This window comes from Palaemon carinicauda, chromosome 43 (assembly GCF_036898095.1).
Source record: "Palaemon carinicauda isolate YSFRI2023 chromosome 43, ASM3689809v2, whole genome shotgun sequence".
Lineage (NCBI taxonomy): Eukaryota > Metazoa > Arthropoda > Malacostraca > Decapoda > Palaemonidae > Palaemon > Palaemon carinicauda.
In genome coordinates this window covers 30,192,898-30,212,763 of record NC_090767.1, presented here as the reverse complement: position 1 = coordinate 30,212,763, position 19,866 = coordinate 30,192,898, and the positions used below count along the sequence as shown (strand labels likewise).

The window sequence follows — 19,866 nt, the reverse complement described above, 5'->3', positions numbered from 1 at the left end:
TTCTATCGGAATCTGGACGAGGGGGATCTCAGGGTGAGTTTGAGGGATAACTACATCCAAAGATGCCCTAGGGAACAGACAACCTCTCATCCCTTCATTAGGAAGGTATGGGCCAGTGGTGTTCTTCTGGAAACCTCTGACCCATTTCCCAGCGTCTCTCTTGCTGCCTCCCTTGACTCAGTAGAAGGACTGAAGAACACTCGATAGGTTAGGGGAATCTCTGCCGGGAGCCGACAAAGAACCCGAGCCAATCCCACAATCTACCCGTAGGGTCGATTGTAGAATGATGGCCAAGATGTGTGAAGGCTAGGCCAACACCAAAGGACAGCAGGGGAGGGGTAAGGGTCCTGTAGGTGAGGTAGCACCCGGTAGGTCCTACCTAACCTAAAAGATTCTGATCCAGAGTAAAGACAACCTTAGTGGCCAGGGAATTCAATTCCCTAGACTGGGGTAGTCTGAGGATGAGATGGTGGCACCCAGGTCGCTGTCTCAGGTGGATAGGAACAGAATCTAGAGTTGGAGACCTTAAGCAAGGGAAGAATTCAATTCTTCGGCTTTAGGATCTGCCGGCACAGGACTGTCTGCTAGGCCACAGGGAGTTGGCATTATCATATATGCCTTCAGGTGAGGCCTAGGGAGGTCTAGCCTCCTGTATCGGTAGCCTAACCTGACTTAGGAGTAGGAGCGTTGCCTTAATAACGGCCCACCTACACTTCTTGCCACTTTCCCCACTCGAAGCGTAAACGCTATTAGGGGTGTAGATAGCTATGTGGCGTGTCAAGAATACGTCCTCTGATATTATGCGATATCCCTAAAGACAAAAGCCAGGGATATTCGCGCCAGGAGTTAGAATTCTGGATACCTTAAGTAAAATTCTCTGGGATATATCACTGTAGTTAAATATAACCTAGGAAGCTACTATGAAGGAACTTCCATTAGGACGACATGGCCTGAGCCCAAAAAAGGATTTGTCTTAAAATATCTTTTAGGTTACATGAGAAAGCTTATCAATTTTGTTCCGAGACTCATTCCTCGACACCTGCACCAATAAAACGTGTGTTTTAGTAACAAGAACTCTGTTCTGTTCTAAAGTTTTGGTTTATTGATGTTTTAAAGGACTTTAAACCAAGAGATTTAATATATTGTTAAAAGCTATAAAATATTTTGGTTTTCTTATTAGAGTGAGTTTATTGGGAGCTGCTATAGCTGCAAATCTGTCATTATTTTGACTTCACTATATTTTTGCCATCTTGTCATGTGGAAGTTAAACATTGGGATAATATTGGTTTCGTAACTTAACCTAATATAATTTCCTGTATAGAACAAATTTATCAAGTATCAACAGAAATATTATGAGAAACATTAAGTTATTCGAGGTAATTATAAATGAAATTAAAATATTAGGAATGGCTATTTTATTGAATCAGTAAAATTTTACATAACACTACCAGTAGCAGTCTTAGTTTATTTTATAGAAAATGGAACACTAATTTATACATTTATTTTTTCATCACAACACACACACATGAAGAATTATACAACAATGGATTAAACAATACTTTTGACAAGATAGAGAGGCATCCTTTATCACTAAGAGAGCATGACACAGTTCTTTACCAGACATGAAAGAATGAAGGAAGTGGCTAATAAGTCTTCCACACAACTCCACCATCAAACAAATAAAAGCTCACTCGCCTGAAAATAATAACAAAAGGGAAGAGTCACCAAAGAAGAGAGAATTGCAATTTCCTCTCTACTTCTATGGTGGCTTTACAGAGAAGTCAAAAATATTGGCTGTGGATGAGAACGGAGCAAAAGACATTACCACACTATGATCAACTCAAAGAGGAAGCTCTCAACACAATCATCCTGCGTATAATTTACAGTGGTGAAGAATTAGGTGCCAACCGTGACTACTTAAGTCTTCCACCAATAAAATATACTCTTCTACAATATATCAAATATTCTGCTTTTAAAATAATCATAAGAAAGTCATCACACATAGCTAAACCATAAGTTATTAAGTTCACATCATATGGCTGCGCTCTACAAAAATATAAAAAAAATAAAAATATACTCTGCAATACTGACCCTATTATTATTATTATTACTTGCTAAGCTACAACCCTAGTTGGAAAAGCAGGATGCTATAAGCCCAAGGGCTCCAACAGGGAAAGTAGCTCAGTGAAGAAGGGAAATAAGGATGAATGAAATATTATAAGAAGAGCAACAATATCAAAATAAATATCACTTTATATACTATAAAAACTTTAACATAACAAGAGGAAGAGAAATAAGATATAAGATAAAACAGTGTGCCTGAGTGTACCCTCAAGCAAGAGAACTCTTAGCTTACATGATCAACAAAGCACTCCCAGCTAATCTGGAAACAAGTGTGAGGTGCCCGGGTCATAAACAGTATACTGGAAAATGTTCCCTTTCTTGTCTGTCTCTGTTAAGGGAAAACACCATCTTGTTCAAGGACAATATCACTGAAAACTGACGACTGATTCTGGCTAATATCAACAAAGACAGACTTAATAATCCGTAAGAAACCGGCAAGGAAATACAATTTCATACTTCATACTAATGTTGTTAATATTTTCTTAGGTCTGCTGAAACATATTCAAACTTTCTGTGTATCTCTATGCTTATAAAAAATCTCCTAACTGCTATACGGCATTGCGTATATTGTTCTTATAATAACAGGACAATGAAAATGAAATATACACAATGTGTCATATAGCAGTCAAGAGATTTGTTTTAAGCATCGAGTTAAAGAGAAATTTTAATAAAGTTTTAAGTATGCTTATCCAAAGCAATGAAAAGTATCCTATATATTCAGATCTTCCCAGACAGTTCCATCCTGTTTGTAATACTAGGCAGGCCTTTCTCCATCATGAGGCTCAATACTGCCCAGTGTTCTGGAAGTTTTATTCCAGCTGTGACCAAGTTATGGAATGATCTTCTTAGTCAGGTGGAGTAGTCGAATCTAGAGAACTTCAAAAGTTCAAACTTGCAACAAACTTTTTTATATTGAATAGGCTGATGTAAGTCTTTTTTATAGTTTATATATGAAATATTTGTTTTAATGTTGTTAATGTTTTTATATTTTATATTAAATGTTTTTCACTACTTATATCGTTTATTTATTCCCTTATTTCCTTTCCTCACTGGGCTATTTTTCCCTCTTGGAGCCCTTGGCATTATAGCATCTTGCTTTTCCAACTAAGGTTGTAGCTTAGCTAGTAATAATAATGACTGTATCAACTTTGAATACCTAAACACAATTTAGTGGAGGACAATAGATGTGCTATGACGTGTAAAAATTGATGTGGTTCGTTGTGTGCAATACGACAAATGTGATCAGTGGACATGATTTCACGGCAGCAGGTGAGGGACAAAATGTGATGGAGATCTAGAAAAGACAAGAAAGAGAAGACCTGTTTTTATTCTGTTTGGGTTGCTTCATATCAATAAAAAGACGTACAAACAAGTACAGGAAAGTGCGAACAAGGAATTAATAAAGGAGTAGGAGGAACTATATAAGGATATGTTACAGAAAACACAAGAGCTCGACCAGAGATGCCAGAGTTGGAAGGAAATTTACAGAATTACTGCAACAAAAGCAGACAGAAAACTAAAATAAAGATATATAACGCTAATATTGAAGAAAAGAAGTGTAGAAGCTAAAAGGAAAGGTTGGAGACATCGATTGAGGTGGCGGAGAGTACACAATTCTAGGACACTTGAACAGCTATGAGGAGGACCTGAAAGAGATGAACAAATTTCAGGAAAAAGACCTTAATTTAAGAGGTAGGTGAAAGAAAAAGGAAGAGCCTAATGACAGAGAAAGAGAAAGAGAAAGAAGAGAGAGAATGGGAAGATAAGGGAAGCAATTGAACAAGTGAGATGAGGATGAATGGGTAAAAGGTGGACAAAGACAAGGGGAAGGAAACCAAGGAAGAGAAAAAAGCCATAAAATTATGGGGAATAATAGACATAGGAGGTAACAATGAAGTACCCAGAAGGAACAATGAGAAATGGAGAAGGAAACAAGCAATAAAGCAGAGTACACAAGGCAGGTACCAGAGGGGGAGAAATGGGAGATTCACCCATGAAAGAAGCTATAGCGATCAATACGGCCAATGCTAGTAGAAGAGGGGAGAAGGCGCCTCAGCAAGGGATATTGCACATTCAAGCAAAGGATGGGAAGGATAGAGGTCATGCCTCACAGAGGACATCACGAGAGGGAAGGTGGGAATAGAATCATCGAGAAGAATGTAGTATGTTGGTACTGTACTGCTAACAAGGGTAAGGATGTCCCTTTGTAATGTATAAACCCACAAAAAGGGAAGTAAACAATGTTGATGAAAAATGGAGTTTTTATGATAAAACAAAGTTTTATGAATACTTACCTGGCAGTTATATATACATAGCTAATTATCTCTATTTCGGCAGAATTTTTCTAAAACTAGGCAACCGCCTTGTGGTGGTTGGGTGGTAACACCCGTTAAAGGGTGGTAGGAGGAATCATTCCCGTTTTCTGTTCTTCAGTTCATCTATGCCCGACCTGTCTCCTGAGGGGAGGTGGGTGGGCCTTCGAATGTATATATAACTGCCAGGTAAGTATTCATAAAACTTTGTTTTATCATAAAAACTCCATTTTTATGAATAGAACTTACCTGGCAGTTATATATACATAGCTGATTAACACACTTGGAGGAGGGTGATAGACAGTAACATCGTTGGGAAAACAACCAAAAAAGTTGTAGGATAAATAAACACCTTGATTCCTTACCTGCTAAGGTAGCTGACTTCAAAGGTTCCTGCCTCTTGAGTCGCTTTCCCTTAGGAGTGTCAGCCAGGATGTGACCTGCAGTGCTGAAAACACTCAATTGAGTCTGTCAACGGGGTGAGACCAACAATCTGACTAGACTTCAGGACTACCTATTGCCCAAAATAAAAAACCGCAACTTTACCAAACCAACCACCTAACATTTGCAAAGTAGATAAAAATTATCTAACTAGACTGAGGTGACTGTACACAAGTCGAAGTCCTCAGACAACCAATAAAAAATACACCAACCTATGTACAAGTAAACAAAACTAAGGTTGAGGGGAGGTAGTAACTCCTTTGCCTAATACAGAAGCCGTAGCTACGTATGGTCCCAAGGTATAACATTTCTCATAATCCACCCTCACCTCTCTGAGGTAATGAGAGGCGAACACAGAGTTGCTCCTCCAGAATGTCGCATCCATAATTTGACGGAGCGACATGTTCTTGCGGTAAGCAAGCGAGGTCGCAATGGCCCTCACTTCGTGAGCTTGCACTTTTAAACGTCCGAAGTGTTCCTCCTCACACAAGAGATGCGCTTCTCTTATCACTTCCCTCAGGAAAAAGGACAAAGCGTTCTTGGAAAGGGGCTTTTGAGGATCTTTCACAGAACACCACAGGGAGCTAGAAGAGCCTCTCACACTTTTCGTGCGAGACAAGTAGGTCTTGAGGGCTCGTACTGGACAGAGCAGCTTCTCTTGCTCTTGACCCACTAGGTTGGTCAAGTTAGGAACCTCAAAGGTCCTCGGCCAGGGCTTAGAAGGGTTCTCGTTCTTAGCGAGAAAGTCTAATCTCAAGGCACAAACTGCCCCATTCAGATTGAAGCCTACCTGTTTTTCAATTGCATGGACTTCACTAACTCTTTTAGCTGTTGCTAAGGCCAAAAGAAAGAGGGTCTTCTTGGTAACCTCCCTAAGGGGAGCCTGTGAGATGGGTTCAAATCTCTTGGTGCACAGAAATTTAAGAACCACATCAAGGTTCCAAGAAGGGGGCTTTAACTGGGTCTGCTTGGTCGTCTCAAAAGACTTCAAGAGGTCATGTAAGTCCTTATCGCGAGACAAGTCCAAGCCTCTATGCCGACAGACGGAAGAGAGCATACTTTTGTACCCTTTGATAGTGGACACAGCTAGCTTAGCGTCCTGTCTGAGGTACAACAAGAAATCCGCAATCTGGCTCACAGAGGTAGTGGATGAGGAAATCTTGTGCTTCCTACACCAAGCCCTAAAAGTCTCCCACTTGGACTGGTAGACCCTCTGCGAAGAGACCCTCCTCGCTCTGGCGATAGCTTTCGCAGCTTGCGCTGAAAAGCCTCTCGATCTGACGAGCTTCTCGATAGTCTGAAGGCAGTCAGATTGAGAGCGAGGGGGTTTTGATGATATCTCTCGAAGTGGGGTTGTCTGAGCAGATTTGGACTTGCAGGGAGGCTTCTTGGAAAGTCCATCAACAAGTCCACCACCTCCGTGAACCATTCCCTCATCGGCCAGAACGGAGCTATCAGGATCATCCGTCCCGAATCGAGGAGGGCGAATTTCCTGACTACCAGATTGATGATCTTGAACGAGGGAAAAGCATAAGTGTCCATCCCCGTCCAATCCATCAAAAAGGCGTCTACTGCTATTGCCTCTCTGTCCGGAACTAGCGAGCAATAGATGGGGATCCTCTTGGATAAGTTGGAGGCGAAAAGATCGATGAGGGGTCTCCCCCACAGCCTCCAGAGACTCTGACAGACCTGTTGGTTGAGGGTCCATTCTGTGGGAAGGACCTGCCCTTTCCTGCTGAGCATGTCCGCCCTTACATTCTTCTGTCCCTGAACAAACCTCGTCAGCAGGTTTATCCTGTTCTCCTTCGCCCAAAGAAGGAGCTCTCTTGCTGTCTCGAACAGAGACAGAGAGTGAGTCCCTCCTTGCTTCCTGATGTAAGCAAGAGCTGTGGTGTTGTCTGAGTTGACCTCCACAATCTTCCCAGACACCAAGTCCTTGAAGGCCTTTAGCCCCAGAAAAATGGCCATCAGCTCCTTGTTGTTGATGTGCCATCCCAGCTGAATTCCTTCCCAATAGCCTGAGACCTCCTTGCTTCCTAGTGTTGCCCCCCAGCCTGACTCTGATGCGTCTGAAAACAACACTAGGTCTGGGTTCTTCTTGTGTAAGGAGATCCCTTCCCCTAACAAGGTTGGGTCCAGCCACCACTTCAGAAGAGTCTTGACTTCTATTGGAATGGGGAAGGAAAAGGAGTCTTCCTGCATCTTTCTGTTCCACGTCTTCGAAAGAAAGTGCTGAAGAGGCCTTAGGTGGAGTCTCCCCAGAGAGACAAACTGTTCGAGGGAGGATAGAGTCCCCAGCAAACTCATCCACTCCTTCGCTGTGCATCTCTTCTTGTCCAGGAAAGTTCTGACTTTTACGAGACACTTGGTCTGTCTTTCCTGAGAGGGAGAAGCCCGAAAAAGAACTGAATTCAGAACTATCCCCAAATAGAGAATAGTCTGATTCGGTCTGATCTGAGACTTCTCCCTGTTGATGACCAGGCCTAGATCTTGAGCCATCATAAAAGTCTTCCGTAAATCCTCCAGACATTTCTCCCTCGATCGTGAACGAATCAGCCAATCGTCCAGATAGAAGGATATCCTTATCCCCTCCTGATGCAGCCAACCTGACACATTCGCCATTACCCTGGTGAAGACTTGAGGAGCCGTGCTGAGACCGAAGCAAAGAGCTCTGAATTGGAAGCACTTGCCCTCCATTACAAATCTCAGGTACTTCCTCGAAGTCGGATGGATGGGGACATGGAAATATGCGTCCTGCAAGTCGAGGGACACCATCCAGTCCCCTGGACGTACTGACGCCAGCACCGACTGAGTCGTCTCCATGGAGAACTTTGTCTTCTCCACAAATACGTTGAGAGTGCTGACATCCAGGACGGGTCTCCATCTGCCCGAGTTCTTGGGGACCAGAAACAGGCGATTGTAAAAGCCTGGGGAGGATAGATCCCGAACCGGTTCTATCGCCCCCTTGTCTAGCATTTGGTTGACAAGGTCTACTAGGGCCTTCTGTTTCCCCGGATCTGAGTACCGGGCTACTAAGGCCAGCGGAGCATCTGCGAGAGTAGGTTTTTTCAGAAAGGGGATCTTGTATCCTTCCTTGATGACTGAGAGGGACCAGGTGTCCGCCCCTCTCCTCTTCCAAGACTGCCAAAAACCTGACAGTCTTGCGCCTACTGTCTGGAGGAGACGAACTTCATTTTCTGGAGCGAGGTCTGAAAGAACCCCTGGTAGATCTTGGTCCTGATTCTTGCCTTCTCCCTCTAAAATCTGGTCTTGAAGTAGTCCTGCCCCGAAAGGGCTGCTGGAATCTCCTTTCCTCCCGTTTCAAAGAAGAAGGAGGGGCTGCCAAGGGCTTACGAGCAGAACGAGATAAAAGGTCTTGGGTGGCTTTTTGGGCCAGAGAACGCGTAATGTCATTAACCAGGGACTCGGGAAAAAGATGTTGAGAGAGGGGGGCGTAAAGAAGCTCAGACTTTTGTGCATTGGTAACAGACCTAGAAGCAAAAGAGCAAAGCAGAGCTCTCTTCTTTAGGACCCCAGCTGAAAACAGAGCAGCCAACTCATTCGCCCCATCTCTGAGGGCCTTATCCATACAGGACATAATACTGGTAAGGTCCCTAGATCCTTCCATCTGTTCAGTTTTCCTTGCGAGAGTCCCAAGCGACCAGTCTAGGAAACTAAAAACCTCAAAGGCTCTAAAAATACCTTTGACGAGATGATCCAGCTCCGACATCGACCACATGACCTTGGCTGAGTTGAGAGCATGCCTTCTAGCAGAGTCCACTAAACCAGAGAAGTCACCCTTGGAGGAGGAAGGCACTCCCAGACCCAAAGGTTCTCCAGTTGCATACCACATACCCGCTCTTGAAGCAAGACGAGCTGGTGGAAACGAGAAGGAAGTCTTAACTGTTTGTCTCCGCTCCATCATCCAGTCATCAACCTTCGTGAGAGCCTTCTTTGCGGAGATAGACAGCTTCATCTTGATGAAGGCCGACTGTTTCTTGGCCTTCTTTCTGTTAAATTGGGACTGAGGAGATTGAGGGGCAGCAGGTTGGAATTCCTCTCCAAAAAGTTCAAGAAGGGAGCGAGAGAGAACTTTGTAATCTCCCACAGCGTCGGCAGGATTATCATCGTCATCAGAAACATCCTCGAGGTCCTGATCCACATCTGCAATATCCTTCGAAAGAGAAGAAGGATCCTTAGAACCCGACAAGGGCAAATCAAAGGCATCATCCTGCAAAAGACGGGTTGCATCCTGGAGTCCCGCGCTAGAAGAATCCTTGGGACGAGAGGCAGTATCGTCCCGAAGAGGCAGGGTGGTATCGCCCTGGGACCGAGAACGAGAGGCAGAGTCGTTCTGACGTCGAGAGCGAGAGGCGGTATCGTCGTGGCGGCGAGAATGAGAGGCGGTATCGTCGTGGCGTCGTGAACGAGAGGTGGTATCGTCGTGGCGTCGAGAACTAGGGTCGGTATCGTCGTGGCGTCGTGAACGAGAGGAGGTATCGTCGTGGCGAAGCGAACGAGAGGAGGTATCGTCGTGGCGAAGCGAACGAGAGGAGGTATCGTGCTGGTAACGTGAATGGGAGGCGGTATCGTCTTGGCATCGAGAACGAGAGCAGCATCGTTCGATAAGGTATCGTCCCGGTATCGAGAACGAGAAAACGTATCGCCCTGGTATCGCGAAGAAGTATCGCCTGGCGAAAGCACACATTCCTCATCCTGGCGTGGAGAGGGAGAAGTTTTCTTTAAAGAACAACTCCGTTCTCTCTTAGAAGCAGACTTCTTAATAGGCAACGAGTCGTCTTTACGTCTGTCAGACTGGGCGTGAGGGCGGCTAAAGGCTTGTACTAAAGTCAAAAGTTGTTCCTGCATGACAGACATAAAGGATTTAGCAACATCAGCTGGGTCTTGCGGACCCGAAGGGGGGGGCTGACGAATAACACTCGTAAAAGGGGGAGGATCTTCGGCAGCAGGCTTCGCCCTTTTCACAGGCACGGAGTCGAAATCATCCTCCGACGGACAAGGTTCATAACTGCTAGAACCGGGAGAGAAAGAACGAGACCGTTCGTCGCGGTTCCATCTCCTCTTAGTAGGTCTTGAAGCTTCATACTTCCATTTACGTCTGGACGAATTCGGAGAAGAAAACAACACATCCGACACGTCTTTCCCGTGACGGTCAAGAGCAGCCTGGGAATCGACAACAGGACTGTCTGAGGCGACGGCTGACCGAGGGTACGTACTTCTCGCCCCCTTTCGGTCATCGACGTACCTTCTCCCTTGGTCCTGGGAGCTTGGTAGAGGTCTAGGCCTAGGGGTATGACAGATTCGGTCAGTCGCCACCTCCACTGCACTAACACAAGCACTTTCACTTTCCTTACCTTTAAAGGCCTCCAGTTGTTCTTTAATGGCCTTCAACTCGGCCGCCAGGCTAGCGTACCGAGGGTCATCCGTAGATACGGAACCTGTAGGAGGTGCAGGAGTTACTACCTCAAGGGAAGGATCAACTTCCAAAGAGGAATCAATAATAGGATCAATAGATAAATCTACGCTAAGTTCGTCTTCCTTACCACTAACAGACTCAGACTTAGACATAGAAGCTCTCCTAACTCTATCGAGCTCTAGCTTACGCACATAGCGCTTCATAATTAACCAATCTTTCTCATCCAAAACCTTACATTCCCCGCACCTATTATCAAGGGCACAAACAAAACCCCTACAATTAGAACAAACGGTGTGAGGGTCTACCGCCATTTTCGGTAGTCTCACCTTACATTCCTCATTCGCACAGATACGGTAATGACTCTTTTCACTCATAATGAAAAACAGCAAAAAAGCTAAGAGAAAACAAAATACAACGATCGCCAAAACCCCAAATCAGAGTACTTCACCAAAAAAGCAGACTGGTACACCGAGCAAGGAAAGCGAAGAAAAACTCTTAATGACGGACCAACATGTTGTCGATCCGGCCGGCAGAGATGAACTGAAGAACAGAAAACGGGAATGATTCCTCCTACCACCCTTTAACGGGTGTTACCACCCAACCACCACAAGGCGGTTGCCTAGTTTTAGAAAAATTCTGCCGAAATAGAGATAATTAGCTATGTATATATAAATGCCAGGTAAGTTCTATTCATAAAACTAGAATTTTTATTTTAATGGATCTATTTCTTGAGAAAGAGAAGCTTGTACTGCAGAAGGAAAAACTGCTGAGGAAATAATTCAATGATGGATTGGACAAGCACAGCCATCAGGAGGGTAGAGAGAGAGAGAAGATTAGACTGGAAGGCCTTATTAGGCAAGAATATTCAAGATAGAGCGTCGGTGAGTATTAGAATGCTCAAGAGTATGGGAAAACACATGACAGAAAGCCTGAAGATACTAATAAATAAAATAAGAGGAAGTGGCTACCCATGAAGATTGGAACAAAAAGGGGACATCACTGATATATAAATGAAAAGGAAGTGGACGTTTCAGAACACTTCGCATACTCACCTTCCACATCATTCCATATTTGCGAGAAATGTCTTGTGGCCTCTAGCGACACAGGTCCTTCCACTAACATGCTTATGTCATGTCAGAGTATCGGCGCAATTTGATGCCTGTTGACATTATCTGGAATTTACAAATCATATGAAAGCCTTGCTTAACAGGATTCTAATAGGCAACAAATTTATGCTGCCAAATGAAAAGTTTAGTCTAATGTTTTGCTTTACCTGGAGCTGCTATAAGAAAAATGGCCACCCACGACTTGGGTGACTGTGTACTCATATTTCAAGCCCAAAATCATACAAGAACTAAATTAAAAGATTTTCAAAGAATATTTTCTATCTTATTTGTAGCCATATAAGGCAGTTGTGATACCTAACACCCACTGTATATTTCGAGAAACAAAAACAAAAGAAAAGAACAGTTTTGTAAAATTGTTCTACATAAACCACTCCAATGTTTCATCCTTAATGTCATTTACAATACGTAATCATTTAATCAACTTTATTATTCTTTAGACTTTAACTCTAATGTTCACATTTTCATAAGAAGTTGCATATAACTAAAAACTCTTCTAACTGAATTAGTGAGTTTCTTCTTCAAATATCACAAACATTAACATTTGTATATTACTAGTTACACAAACCAGTCCTCTAAGATAAGCGAGCATAGTAGAGTAGCCGCCCCCTACCATCCTGTCAAAGAGACATAACTTTTGACCTTTGGCTCAGAGCTGAGAGGGGTGGTAGAGGTTTAAAAGGTCACTCCTGAGTGACAGAAGCAAAGGAAAGGAAATCCTCAACAACAACAACCATATATACATATGATCAGGGACCAAAACCCTATCCAGGCAGGCTAGGACCAGGAAGGTTCAGCCAACATCAGCTGATGACTCCCCCCAAACTTTACTAGATACCATCAGGAAAACTCCGTCCAACAGATTGCGAGATAGGGTATCACAATCCTGGGGAAGCTCAACTTTGAAAGGAATGCAAAACCAGGAAAAATTTTAATTACTTTTAAACCTATTGATCCTATGCATATACAGACCTTTCTTCCTTTGAAACAGGGAGGCACATTCTTATTGGTGGACAGGAAGTCCCACTGGAACCAAACTTGTTTTTTTTCTTCCCTGGAATATGCCAGTCTTCCAGGACCTATAGCAAAGGAGAAGATTCCAGCAACCCCCATCTGGCCATCATGAGGTAGATAGCTTGATAAGGCCTTCCCTGTACTAGGTAAGTACCTGGTACAGTATGTCGTCAAAGAATAAATTCATTTCCCCAAAAAAGGAGAGAGAACAGTGTACATTCCACAAAGGATGGGAAAACAGTTAACATGGCAAACACCCATCCTGTCTATAATATACTTTTCCAATTGATTTCAAAACAACTGCTAAGTGAAAATGGTTGGTTACTGTTTGGATTACTGGGATTTTTCCCGGCTTAGTTATGGAGTATTGCTTGTTTCAATGCCTTTAGAAATAGACACTTGGTCCAAAATAATGATAAAACTAATAATAGGCCTGAGCATAAGAGTCTACATTTACGTCAAAATTTAGTCTTCCCAAAGAGACATTTACATACAATTTGATAATGCAAATTCAAGACCCTCTCAAGGATATATCTCATTGTAGTCGATATACTTCGGACCTTGAAAATCCAACACAACTGTCCCTTCTCTTCCTTTGATAGATTCAAAATGGGCATCTAAATTATTATCATACTTATGTTTTCAGTATTTTCTGTGTATTACAACCTAGTGAGCTTTTATGCATGAATGCAGTCTTGGAGTTATGCTATAAAAACCGTTAATTTTTCAAAATTTCTGCAAAACTTTCGACATTGAAGTTCTTTCGGATATGTTACACATTTGGCCACAAAATTATAGTACCTTGAATTTAATTGCTGCTTTTCTAAATCTAACAGAAAATTTAGTATAAGGTTTCAATAAAATTTCTTTGGCTATATCAATGAGTGTTTATTTTACTTCCTACCAATAGTCACCTGCACTAGAGTTTTGAAATCCTTTATTTAATGCTTCTAGTTTTCTTCCAATTGCATGCTTTCCCTTCATCAATTGGGTCTATGCGTGTCACCACCAGGGGACCAAAAGTTTCACCCATCAAGCATGAGTAAGAGGCTTGGATCTTGTGTGATGAAATGGACAAAATTTATTTGTTTCATCATGATCTGGTGAGCAATTAAAGGGAGGCACTTGAATTATATCAAACTTTAACTCTGGCATGAATAACTGTTCGTTAACTGGGGGCCACATTTTACCATATCAATGTGGATGAGGGCAGTATGATAATACACAGATGCAGGAAATATTACTTACTCAATATAGACTGATTTTTTGCAATTCTTCCATGTTTTATTAGTCTGACTATATCTATGGGTGCCAAGGATGTTGCTGATGTTCAAGGAAAGAAGAAGAGGACGCCTTCTATGGAGACAATAAAGAAGTATGAGGGTGGCATGTGCTTGAGTGCCAGTGCTAAGGATTATGGATAAAATCCGTCAACAACAGGCACCATCCTTAAGCAGAAGGAAGCCATCAAAGCAGCAATATCTTCTAAGAGCATGACTGTCCTTTCTAGTATGGGAGGTCATGTCCATGATGAGATGGAGAGACAACTAACCCTCTGGATTAAGGACGAGGAAATCGCTGGAGACACGATCAGAGACAATAATCTGCCACAAGGCCAGCGCCATTTTTGGTGATCTCGTGCATGCTCAGGACGAGACAACACAGGAGAAGGGATATCGCAGCAGGCACCCCCAGAGTTCAAGTCTTCACGCAGGTAGTTTGAGAGATTCAAGAGACAGACTTGCATTCATTCGGTGGTGTGGCATGGGGAGGCTGCCAGCTCGGACACGAAAGCGGCCGATGCCTTTGTTGAGAAATTTGAAGAGTTGACTCATAAGAAAGGCTACATTTCCCAATAAGTCATAGGGAGAAGGAAGTCCTCTGCTGCGGAGAGGCAGACGGGCCTTACGGCGAATACAACCTCGAAGAAGGGCGTCCAAGTCATCAGTCCTCCGAAGAGGAGTCTCTGTCAGCGCGCTCCCCCGAGGGGGAGACCCGCCCGCAGGAGAGACCGTGGGACTCCCCTCCCCCCTCGAAGGATGTTCGGAGGGGGGCGGAGAGCCTTCAGCAACGTCCGCAACAGGCGCAGCATCAAGGGTTTGACCAGACCCGTCGGAAGGCTCTGCCAAGACAGTGTCGACAATATCCGAAGGGAATAGGCCTACCTCCGGTATTACCGGCGACTGTTTGACCGCAGCCCCCAACTGGATCAGGTCAAACAGGGCTTCCTTGGAGGGCGAGCCCTTAAGCCCCAAGGAAGCCCAAAGCTGGAACAAATCATCATTAGACACAGTTTGGTCATATTCATTAAAATCCAAAATATCCTTCCCCGGAGGAGAAGAGGGAGCTGCCACGCTAAGGGAGGCAACGCCCTCTCCCGCACCCCGAGGTCGGGAAACACCACTAGGACCTGTGCTACCACTCGGCAGTCTCTCACGAGAGACCGATCGAGTGGGAGCTTCGGAGGAGGTTCGGGCGGCGGAAGAGGAGTCCTTAGAGCCTTCCTTCTTCAAGGTTGCCCCTGAAGGAGAACGGTCTTTCTTGGACTTTTTCTTACGCCGACGGCCGAACTTCTCCCACTGGAAGGCAGACCACTCCCTACACTCACTGCAAGTATTCTTCCTCTCACACCGTTGACCTCGGCACTGCGGGCAAAGGGTGTGAGGATCGGTGTCCTCCGCTGACATGAAGGTCCCACAAGGGCGGCCAGCGAGTCCAGGGCACTTGCGCATAGCGATGATAACGGTTGAGGCCAACTTCCAAAAAACACAGAATCTAGAAAAAGCAAAAAACAAATTAAGGCTGTCAACAACGAGGACGAAGACAGAAACGTCTGTACATCGTCCGAGCCAAAAGTGAAGTGAGACAACTCACCAGTGTGTGGGGGGGGGGGGGTAGCAAGCTACCCCTTCCCTACCCCTGCTAACTAGCGTGGGGGTAGTTAACCCTCGTTAAAAATCTAATTTCTCGTCATTTCAGCTACGCCGAAAGTAATACCCTATGTAAATAGCGTGGTTTGTATTTCGGTTACGGAACAATGGAAAATAAAGAAAATGAAAAATTTCAAAACAATATGACAGCAACGGTATATTATTTCCAAGCCAAATCCAAACCAATTCAGAGGAGTCTTTCTGTAATTATAGAGGATTTCTCGCAAACGTTGTACCGAAGACAAAGGTATACATCGTAAGAAAGTTTCCTTCAAAGTAAATATAAGACGACTCACCCTCTTCACAGTAACTTTCTCTAAAGGCGTAGCCAACGTAAGAACCTTGCGGACGGCTTTTTCCAACTCTGGCAAACCGATACGTTTTAAAATGTCCCCCGTCTTTACTTGGGCGGCGCCTTCCCTGGTCGAGAAGCGGACGCTTCGAGGTTATGCCCCCATTCTGGATATGAGATAAATAGAAAATGGAACAAGCATAAATGAGACTTGTATATTTTGACATTGAAATAAAGCTTTAATATCTAACTCCAACACATATGAATGCGCTCAACTGACAAACTACATAAGGTATAAGAAGCTGTTTTTAAGTCAAATTTTTAAACATTTTCAGTTGCAAAAGTCAACAAATAGTCCCGTTTCATATTGCAAATGTCATTTTGCTAGCTGCATTGAATTATAAATGATGTTTTATTAAAAGTGTTTCATTATGAACTATGGATAGGATTTCAGTTGGATTTGTGGTGGCATCTCTGAAGGTTGAACACCAACTCAGTTTTCAAATCCACAAGCTACCAATATTCGTATTTCCCATCAAGTAACAGCCCCACGATGGTAACACGTCCTTTCAAAAACGCAAAAGAAACTGACAATCACCTCTTCTTCTTACTCAACTTCCCCAATGTCATGAATGAGGTTGCTGTGCGCTCTCTCGTCGTCGCTCCCGGCCAGATCCTCCTCGGCCAAATCCGCCGGGCCGGTGATGAAGAGACTGGCATCCTCTTCCTCCTTTTTCCTGCCAAGAAAATGGTAAAATTATAAGTTGTCAGGGCTATGGAGGCCATTCAACATAGAAAAAGAGTGGAGGGAAACCGGGGAGTCAAATCTAACATGTTAAGCAATGAGAAGGAAAAGAGGTAACTATTATCATTATGATTATTAGCTGAGCTACAACACTAGATAGAAAAGCAGGATGCTATATGCCCTATAGAGGCTCCAACAGGTAAAATTAGCCCAGTGAGGAAAGGAAATAAGGAAATGGATAAATTATAAGAGAAATAATGAACTATTAAAATACCTTTACGAACCGTGAGCAGACAGAATGCCTAATGACATAATGCCTAAGGACAGAATGCCTAAGGACAAAATGCCTAATCCTTCAACACGGACAAAATGCCTAACAGACATAATGCCTAATGGACAAAATGCCTAACATACAAAATGGCTAATGGACAAAACATCTAAAGAGTGATAAAAAAGAGAACTAATATGCATTTCAGGCAAAATATAGTGTGTTTTTCGTAAATATCTCCCATACTAAATACTTGATCAAAAATTTTTTATCCTTTAATCCATCGGCAAATCTCATTAATTAAGGTATTTACTCTTGTCATAATAAAGCCCAAGTCACGTGAATCGGGTAAATAGGTGAAGCAATTCGAATGCGTACACAACCCCGTCCCTCCCCTTTCCTTTCCTCCCTCTGTCTAGACCCTCCTCCTATCCCTCCAGTAACCCCCTCTCCCAGCCTCTCCTGTGTCGCATACTCTACCTTTTCTGTACCCTCTTATATTGGTTAATAACTTATAGAATTTATATGTTGGGTCCTTGTTATAATTCTTATTGAAACACTCTTGTTAAAAGTATGGTGTCATTCTTCTAGAGATTTTGTAGTTTTACGGAAAATTTGATTCTATTCTATGATGCACATTCCACATTTGAACTTCGTCAACTTCTCTGAACTATTCCGAGCCATGTAATTTTAAAATATTCAAAGAATTCACTCAGAATATCTTCAGTTTAGTGGTCCATTGAAGTAAAAATGTTTGTGAAAAAGATCAGCCACATCCTCTGGAGGAACAAAGGCTTGTGTTTGTTTGATTATGAAAGCATTGTCATTATTCGTTATATGGGTTCTAACTGTAAGATCTTTACTAATCTCGAATGATATATTCAAAAATGCTAAATTAGATCATTTTGTCTGGAAGGCCTATTGCCCATTATGCATTTTGTATATTAGGCATTTTGTCCTTAGACATTCTGTCATTAGGCATTGTGTCATTAGGCATTCTGTCCTACTACCTTTACGAACAGTAACAACATTAAAATAGAACTTTCATAAACTATACAAAGGGATATATGTCAGCCTGTTCAACATCAAAACATTGGCTGCAAGTTTGTACTTTTGGTGCTACCCACTTACAAGCTCATATATGTACAGTCCTTTAGAAACATTTTGACAAAATCTAGATTAGAAATAACTTGACTCTAGGTAAAACATAATACAGTAATGATTCAATAATAATAAAACAATTTAATGATACCACAGCATTAAAATTCTTAACTCACTCGAGGCTGACCCGAAGGTTTTGATTTGATCTAAACTACGCATATAAAGTATTCATCTTCCTAATGTACATATTGTGCATATTAATTAATATATGACGAATTTGAAAATAATTTGTAGTTTTCCTTCCTATAGAAACTTGAGTTTTTTACATAGGATGGATTATCAACAAAGCTGGAGTATATGACAATTAAACTTTTATAATAGTTACCCAGCTGTAAGCAGGTTCTGCTTGCTCACTGAGAACTCACTCTGATTGCAGCCGGGACCTCTAGTAGGTAGGTGATGGTGGGAGAGTACAAGTAAAGGACTCGGGTTCGTTTAGTTGGGAAAAATGCAAAACATCTCAAACTTTCGCCCTTTAGGTGAGAGGAAGTCCGCATTGAAACTGGATGGCTACTTATCATGGGTTACCAAAACACAGGACCTTACGAGCAGTGCAGAGTTAAGATTCTCTACACCTCGTGCACAGGTGCAATACAGGGTGCGGAGCGGAATATCTGTGTGTGTTAACCTTGAGGCATATATATATATCAATGGGTTTGCCTGGTTACAACATACTCCCCCTCGTAAGGAGTGTGTGAAATGACACTTCTAGTCTATATGATAGAACAGCTGCAGGCTAAGTGGGGTTTACCTTCAAGAGAATCGATTCCAGCTGACAGGGTTTCCAATGCTGTGCCCAAAGAGAGGAGAAGATGAAAGGAAAGGAAAGGACCAGTCAACCTTCCCTTTCATCCAAGTGTACCACGTAACCTCCGCCCCCAATCCGATGCTCATGGTCCTGTGAGAGGAGCCTGGGCAGCTATACCACCAACCGTGTAGCTACTACAGATCCCAGCGTAAAGACGTCTAGGGCCCTATTGGTTAATTACCGCAGATGATGTGCTGTAAACGTGGTCTGTCGTTCTCAAAGAATGCCATGGTCGTGCTGACTCCTCTGACAACACGAATTTTAACCCGTGTTTTCCTTTGGGCAGAAGGTGAGGGTGATGAATGAGTTATTATCATCATCATCTCCTCCTACGCCTGTTGAAGAAACGAGCCTCGAGTACAGTCATTAGATATCCTTAGCCAAGGGGAGATTGTATTTAGTCACCTTTACTCTCCCTGTGATGGTGACATTGCAAGTGCCATGGATTTATCAGTGTCTGTTTAAAGTAGCACTTTAGTGGGCCTCCAAAGGACACAGGAGCAGCTGATCAGAATTGTCGATTATTGTTCCAAGACTCATGACCTGAAGCAAAGAAGACCTGGAACTGGGAACTGACGGATTTTGGGATTCAGCTTCAACCTCCGGGTAGAAGGAGGACAAGACCTATCTCCGGCATTCAACATGAGCGAAGCTAAAAGTGCAAACGGGAAGTTCTCTAATCTGTTTCGAGGATTATAAGGAAAAGAAAAAAAGTTGTTGAAGGTAAGGTTCCTGACGGAGGAAAGCCTCAGTCAGGGTCTGGTCCCAATCAGCAGTACTATATATGTGTTGCTTTCAATTTAGAGCTCTTGTCAACAGGTCGATTGCTGTGGAATTCCATAAAGTCAGGATCCTGAGGATGTGGAGATCATTTTGATCCAATGATCTGCATCTCCCTCCTCAGCTTGGCCGTCACAATGTTCTTCTTTGCCTGGAATAGAGCAGGCCGTCAGAGAGATAAGAGTTCAGCACCGCCCACCCAGGAATTTCTGTTGCTAACTGGCAAAGCTGAGAGATATTGTACTGCTTTTTTTATAACAGGGCTTATGTCCCTCCGGTGGAGTTGTCGTCCATCGGCACAACCGAGTGCCAGAGCGCTGGAACGCGAGGAGAGTTGCTCAATGTTCCGACATGTTGATATGGCATCAACATTGTCTCACCCACCCACCATACCAGGTACTGTAGTCTGAAATCCTCCCCTATCAGAACT

The 19,866-nt window shown here is 43.2% G+C and overlaps 1 long non-coding RNA gene across 3 annotated transcripts; it reads right to left on the bottom strand.

Annotated features, from left to right (window-relative positions):
* Positions 1 to 1,427: 1,427 nt before the first annotated feature.
* On the bottom strand, positions 1,428 to 15,837 carry LOC137633500 (uncharacterized). 3 transcript variants are annotated; one of them, XR_011042256.1, is made up of 4 exons: positions 15,679 to 15,837; positions 11,367 to 11,486; positions 2,357 to 3,418; positions 1,428 to 1,695 (listed from the first exon to the last, which is right to left on the bottom strand). It is a non-coding gene; the product is annotated as an uncharacterized lncRNA (long non-coding RNA). The 3 variants fall into 3 exon arrangements; XR_011042255.1 differs by lacking the exon at positions 2,357 to 3,418; XR_011042254.1 differs by lacking the exon at positions 1,428 to 1,695 and having other exon boundaries at positions 1,801 to 3,418.
* Positions 15,838 to 19,866: the final 4,029 nt, after the last annotated feature.